Source organism: Lepidochelys olivacea (assembly GCF_965140295.1).
Source record: "Lepidochelys olivacea isolate rLepOli2 genome assembly, chromosome: 10".
Taxonomy (NCBI): domain Eukaryota; kingdom Metazoa; phylum Chordata; order Testudines; family Cheloniidae; genus Lepidochelys; species Lepidochelys olivacea.
The window spans coordinates 76215079-76222834 of NC_140420.1; positions in this window are offsets into that span (position 1 = coordinate 76215079).

Genomic DNA, 7756 nt, shown 5'->3' on the forward strand with positions numbered 1-7756 from the left:
GCATGGGAGGGGGGAATTAAAATATGTTCTAAAATCCTAAAATAACTTTATTTTAGCCATTTTTTCATTACATAAAAAACTTGAAAGTAAAACAAATTACAAACAAAGGAAGAAATGAAAACAATCTTTTAAGGGAACACCAGTGATTGGTGATTTATCTTGCTAATGGTAACAAATTTACTTCTGATTTAGTATACAAGGAAAAGTCTCAAGAAAATGGTATTTAAAAGGCTACCTTGCCCAAACCCCAAAGACTTGGGAAATGAAATGTCAAGATACAAAGTGCTTTAAAAAGCACGTTGAAAGTTTGTTCCTGATGTCAGATATGCAGGTAGACTTCATACAGCTTACATAAAAAAACTGAGGTGATGTGCATGATTACAACCATACAAAATTACAACTTCATATACACACAAGGGAGAATTTTTCCCCTGAAGCCCAGAAGAATAGATCAGCCATACAAAAGCTCTCACTTGTGGATGAGAATCACATGCAATGCTCCCATCTTGTGGACCTTTAAAATCACCCCTCCCTCACACACACACACACACACACACACGCACAGCAGTTTACCTTTATGTGCCAAACTACTGTCCCCTCCTCAAAAACTCACAGAGCTTTTCAGCAGTGACCCTTGCATTTGCTTTCAGGATGCATTAGCAGGAAGCACCTTTGAAAGGCTTAGTCAGCGTGTTTTTAGGGAGAGAGCTGTCTTTTGGCAAAGGAGATGGTATCATTCATTGCTGGTATTGTGTGCCTGCGCATCAAAGCAGACTCTAAACGTCTTCTGATGAATTAGGGATTACAACCGAAAATGGATTTTTCCAATTTGGCAACAACCACCACCACCGTTATTAAACTGGATTTCAATCACAAGAAAAGAACACTTACCCCATGCTCTAGGTGTCCATGCTGTAAATGAAAAAACTTATACATAGTATAGCATGGGGGAAAGAGACTTTGAGGTCAGATGGTCCCAGGCCATTCAGGGCTTTATAGATCAAAACCCAACAGCTTACATTCCCACAGGAAGGGCAACTCACGGAGCAAGGGCAACACCAGGGCTGCATGCGTTGTCATGGCAGACAATCCCATTTAAAAAGCAAGCTGCTGCATTCTACTCTAGTTTCAGCTTCTGGATGAATTTAAAGGGGTCATTTCTCAAGACAAGCATTGCTGGAATCCAGTCTCACACCAGATCATGGTAAGACGATCTGCACGCAAGAGGAAAGAATGACCTCTTAGCTACATGGATGGAAAGAGGAGTCTTGGTCATTGCTGCCCTTAGATCATCAAAAGCAGCTGGAAATCAAAGCAGATCCCTTGGTAACAACAGTGACATGCTTTCAGCCAAATCCTTTCACTGCTCTCATCCATGTCTCACGCACAGCCAAACACATTAAAATACACTTCCATACTACACTCTCTGGACTGGACAGGACAGAGGCATGAAGTAGGGTGTCACTGTTGCACTCAAAGCAGCTCAGCCCATATTCTCCTTGGTAACCTCACTAATGGCTTCACATACACGCTGAATAAGAGGGGAGACCAAACAGCCATGACATACCCTTCAAGAAACAGCCATTGGGGCAGGAGAGGAATCACCCAATTGGACCCTCTGGGATTTCTCCAAAGGAAAGATATAGAAACAACCTAAAAGCAGGCCAGCCCTCTCAGCCAGTACCATATCAACACCTCCTCAGTGACAAAGACAGCAGATAGATGTATCAGCACAGAGACCTGATCTTTATCCAACTCCAAGCTATGATTATCATGCCATTAAATGCAGTCTGTGTTGTAAACCCTGAATTACAAGGGTCAAATGAGTCAAAAGCATGAAGATACCAACAGCTGTCTTGCCATAACCTTTTTCATAGTCTTAGTAGAAAATGCACTTAGGTACTGGTTGATAATTAGACTGCCAGTGTCTAGAGATGTCTTTGAGCAGTGGCTGAACATATGCTTCCTTCAAAGAAATCAGCATCTTGCCTCCTTCAAAGGAGCCTACAACCTCCACAAATAAAGGACTCAAAGTCTTCTGGGGCTTCAACAATCAAGCTCAGTGACGCTGTCTGGAACTCGAACAGGGAAGGCCTAGCACTTAGACGCTAAACCAGGGATTGGCAACTTTTGGCATGAGGCCTGGGACGGTTTGTTTACCGGCAGCGACCGCAGGTTCAGCCAATCGTAGATCCCACTGCCACGGTTCACTGTTCCAGGCCAACGGGGGTTGTGGGAAGTGGCGCAGGCCGAGGGATGCGTTGGCTGCCCTTCCCACAGACCCCATTGGCTTGGAATGGCGAACTGAGGTCAGGGAGCTGCAATCGGCTGAACCTGCAGGTAAATAAACCGTCCCGGCCCGCCAGTGGATTTCCCTAGCAGGCCGCATGCCAAAGGTTGCCGATGCCTGCACTAAACAGATGTGATACCTTAAATAAAAATAAAATAAAATAAAATAATAAAAAAACCCACCAGAAAAACTGTAGGGGGCAGGCTATCAAATGTAGGAGAGGTGGAATTTTTAGTTTTCTGGGACTATACTTTCTTTGCTTAAGTTTGGGTTAGCAAATAACAAAAATCAGAAGACAGACAAATGCATACAGAATTCTTTTATTTAACTTAAATCATGTAGTACTGTAACTACTAGAAAAAAGCAGAGTAAGAGAAACTAAAGGAGCCTTAGCTTCAGCCATTCAAAATAGACAAAGTTTCCTTTTTTTCATAATGTAAAGAATCCGGAGTATATCGCAATAACAGGAATAAATTCTTACAACAGAATATACAAAAACATTTTGAAATTTTTTATCATCTACTGATTCATTTTAATATAAACACAGGAATTTCTTTAGGAATAATTTATACACAGCAAGTCTTTTTTAATGTAATAAATTGGCCATGTTATTACTGTTTTAATTTTTTTTTAAAAAAAGCTTTTTTAAACAAGAAAACTTGATAAATGTTGTATTTGCAAATGCATCAGTTCCATAGCGCTTTCTAGTTTTGTTTTTGTCCCAGAGGTAGACATACTCTGGCCAATCCTTTCAACTCAAACCTCACTGGTTTAGAAAACAGAAAGATAATTCTCAAAGGCATCTAAACCATCCATAACCTTCAAAAGGTAGGGGAAGGGAAATGTTCAGTCTAATTTGGGGGGAGAAGGGGAAAGAAAGATCTTCGGTATTCTTACTTAAATAAAAATAAATAGGGACCCTTCCTTGTTCATCTCAACAAAGCTCTAATGATGCTAGATATCTACATAACTTGTATAGGCTGCACAAAACCATCGGATTTGAAGTGATAAGAAATCTGTAAACATAGTTTTATTTTATTCAATGATAACTTTGAAAACTGCCTTTCATCATGCTGTCTATTACGCAGTCACATCCTTCAACCCTGGCAACAATAAGAAAAACCGGTACTGAATAACAACTAAGACTGCTTAGCAGCAATACCTATTCTGTTTCCGTAACCAATGAGGTTCTTTCAATCCATTAACTGCACTATACAGTAAAGTGAAATGACCAGTTAAGATGATCCCACCCAAACCAGAGGGTTCTGGAAGACCAGGATACTGAAGATACAGAACATTTTCCCAAACTCTTTATTTAATTTATTTACTGTACACCGGGACACAAAGCTTGGGGGGAAAGGGATGAACCATGAGTTGGGCAAGTTAATGATCCTTTTTGGCATATTATAAAGCTAGCTAGTAAACTGGTACCATCAAAAAAAAAACCCTGATCATATACAAACATACACACACACACACGGACACAGGAAAGTGCCTTTAAATTATTTTATAGGCATTTATAAACTACAAACATTTTATAAAATTATTCTATGTATTATTCTTCCATGTACTTACAAAATACAATGAAACATTTAATTAGTTCTTGTAAACCAGATCTTCGTCAACTGACTACCCGTAATCTACTGGACTTAAAAGCCCTATTGAAAATGCTAATGGATTACTAATCAACATAATGCATACAAAAAAGATGACCATTCGCACATGCACACATACTATCGATAGTCATATGGTACTTGCAAAACACACTGACTGAGAGCTGATGCACAGCAATTCATATTGACCAATGACCTCTGTAAACCTCCAATGAATTTACCTCCACAGCTGGGAAATTAAGAGGTTTATTTACAAGTACCAAATGATTAGAATGATGATGCCTGAGCCTTGATGCTGTCCCACATACCAAGCTCTGGAACGATCGCAAACTTCTGCCAAGCCCTGTGCCTGTGTGAATATGTATTTCCATCCTTTGTTCTCATCTCTCCTCACGACCATTCTCAATTCCAAGTGACCCGGTTGAGTTTCTTAAAAGCACAAACAAGTAATTTAAATGCCTTTACTCAGAACCACTGGTCTTCTGGACCGAGGGACTCGCTGAGCCCCTGACTACTCACAGTTCTGTATCTTCAGCACCTCTGGCAATTAATGTTTAATCTACATCATCCTTTATTTGTAATTACTGTTTGCATCAACTACATAGAGTAGTAGACCTGCAATATCTGGCTTTCACTGGTTAATAAGGAGTGGATCTCTTGCACTTTCCCCTATTGTTGCTTAGCCCAGTGATTAAATACATTGTTGACAAACAAAATAAAAAGAGTAACAGAAGAAAGTGTTACTTGTACTACTGGAATGAAAAGGGTTTTTAAAATATACATATATGTATACCAACAACAGGACCGTCATTCATTTAGGCTTGGGTTGTACTTAACACCCCTCAGCAGTTCCCAGAGGATCTAATAGCAGTTCCATCTGGTGACCAGTCATCCTGGGCAAACTGGGCTTTTTATTGACACCAACAGGAGCATCAGTGCAAACACATCTAGAGTCATACATCACTTAGAACCAGCTTTAAAGAACGGAGGCATCACACCGAGAAAGAGGCTTGGTGGAACATGTGCTGGCCTCAAGTTTTGCATCATACTCGGCTTCTGTGTCTAGTCTATTACCCCAACAAAAAGAATATCATACTTAGTACCAAGCATGTGATGCTTCTGTATTTATACAATAGTCACCTTCCTTTGCAACCAAACCACCGTCTGTACCACTGAAAGATTTAATGATGACAAAGTCAGATGAGAAGAATGGCCCACATACTTAAATCAAACTTTCTTGCTCCCTTAGTGATGCCAGTTTGTTACTGATATCTTGGTACCATTTGTCAGAACGCTTGTTTTGCAGGTTGGGTGGGTTTTTGTTTTTTTAATCAATCATGCTCAGAAATGGGACTACTACAGTTTTAGTCAAACACAGCGGAAGTTCTAAATTCTCCATATCAGCAAGCCAGTGGTCTCTCAGGAAAAGGAAGCATAATTCACCATTTTATGCCAATATCAAGCCGTTAATTCTCCATTGTTCACATACACAATCTTATTTACTGTTAAAGGGAGATCTGCATGAAAAACCCAGGCAGATAAAGCTATTCAGAATGCATAAAAAACAACAACAAAATGCTGTAGAAACCAACATGGAATTAGGCTAGAATTGTGAGCAGAGAATACAATGGTACTTGTGAAGGTGGTTTGGTCCAAGAGAACTGACTTTGTCATCACATGTGCATACTTCGTTTAGTCACATGACTGCCTCTCATTTAAGTGCTTTTGAAATGTTTATTACGATGGGGTACTATATTGTTAGTGTTTTTTCCTAATATATTTTTTAAACCACCTATATAACAATTAAAAATAAAAACCCAAAAACATTAACTTGGACAGTTTTAACAAAACCCTCATAGCCAGCTGAAAGATCTGAGGATCTCCAGTTGTGGAAATCAGTATGTGCAAGAGAGAAGAGCAGTCACTACACCAAAAGGTCACTGTCAAATTAGGGAAATTAAAAAACAAAAAGGAAACCCAGTCAATCTGAAATGTTGTCGGCTTTTTCTGGTGTTAGGGAGAAACGCTCCCTCCAAGACAAACTCTGTCATACTTAACCGCAGCACTGTATATTCAAGAGGCCATGTACATCTCAAAGTATCCAAGCGCCACATTATTCAGATACCACAACTAACACCTGCATGAACAGCTGCCAGAATCAGAAAAAAAGAGAAACATTATACATTGTGTTAATGGCGGGCTTGTGTTATGTTAGTGCTGTATGCTTGTAAACCAGTTAAGCACTGTCAGAGGGAAGTCAGAATTTGACGGCTGGTCCATCAGAATCCAGAGTGATGAAGTATGTGTAGAGAGGGGGTTGGGAGGGACTGGATTTCTACTGGCACATTCAAATTTCCCATTTAACGTTTAGTTTTGAGAAATCAGGGCTCTTGCCAAACAGAAGTAGCAAATGTAAAGACCCCACATTTTAAACGCAGTCTAGTGTTATCAGGTAGCCTGTGATATTTTTGCCCTGTTTGATTTGGTCAAGACAGCAATGCTACTGCTGTATGCTCCAAGTTCTTTTTAGGTGCTGATTCAGTCAAATGTCCTTTTGGTGCTTGTGGCATCTGAGAAAAATTGGCAAGAATGACTTAGCCCCACTCTTAAGGATTAACCGAAAGGCCGTTTATTTCATTTTAACAACCCTAGACTTTCAAATATGGTAAACAATTGGCTTCCATAATGAATTTGATCAAATACCATCATTAATCCCCCTACAGCTGTCAGCTCTCCCCCAACTCAGCAGAACGTATAGCGATTTGCTGAACTATGACTGCAAGGTCAGGGCATTTCACAGCTTCCGAGACTCCTTGAAGAATGGTGGTCTTAAGTCAAACAATTCTCAGGTGAGTCTCCTCCCCGCCCCACAACATAAATCTTAAAAATGCTACCAAAAAAGGGCAAACTGCTATAAAATAACATGAGAACCCTCTGAAGTGACCCTTTGGGAAAAGTAGCGACCGCTTCTCTCCAAAACCTAGAGTATGTGGTTTGTAGAGTGAGTGAGAAGTTACCAGTATCAACGGCATTTCTATCGGCTGCTGAGAAATGTGAGATGTATTTTTTTTTATATATACACATATAAAAAAATAAGAGTGAGGTAGATAAATGTTTGAAAAAAAATCAAAAACTGTCCCCCTGTCATACTTGAAAACCCTTATCTCAGTATTTAAATTTATTATGGGGCATCTCTACAGTGATTTAAACTGATATCACAAAAATAAATAAAAAAATCCTACATAGAATACCTTCTTAATTAACTTGTTTTTTTTTTTTTTTTGTCTTTTCTTTAAAGGGAAAAATAACTATGGGACAGAGGCAAGAGAAGATAGTGGGACCTAAAACTACACAAGCAAAAAGCACTACAAACGTTTTTTTTTTTAATCTCCAGTCACAACGAGCAATCAGTATATTTTAATTCTTTGTTCTTACTCAAAAAAAGTTAACATTTCCATCCCAGAACAATCTCTTTACTGCCATCATTTGGTTGGATCAGTGCTAAACAAGAGGTTAGATGCTATAACTAACTTTAGATGAGCAACTGTTATGGCTCCTTTATTTTAGACTTACATCATGGCCCCCACCACACCCTCCTTAAACCCTGCCTCCTTGCCCACCACATTCATAAAGCTTCCTCTGCCAAACAAGCAAGCTACTATTCTCTTTTGTGCTGAAGTTTGGTCTATGGTCTGAGCAACAAGCTTGTATTTGTACACGTTTCCACAGCTGCTGCATTTAACTGTTTGCTAGCAAACCTGGTGGCCCCTACCCACTTGAGGGCACTCTCATCCTCCCTGCATGATCTCCACAGCATGCTATCATCGAGGTTGCTGGCAAACGGGGGGGTGGG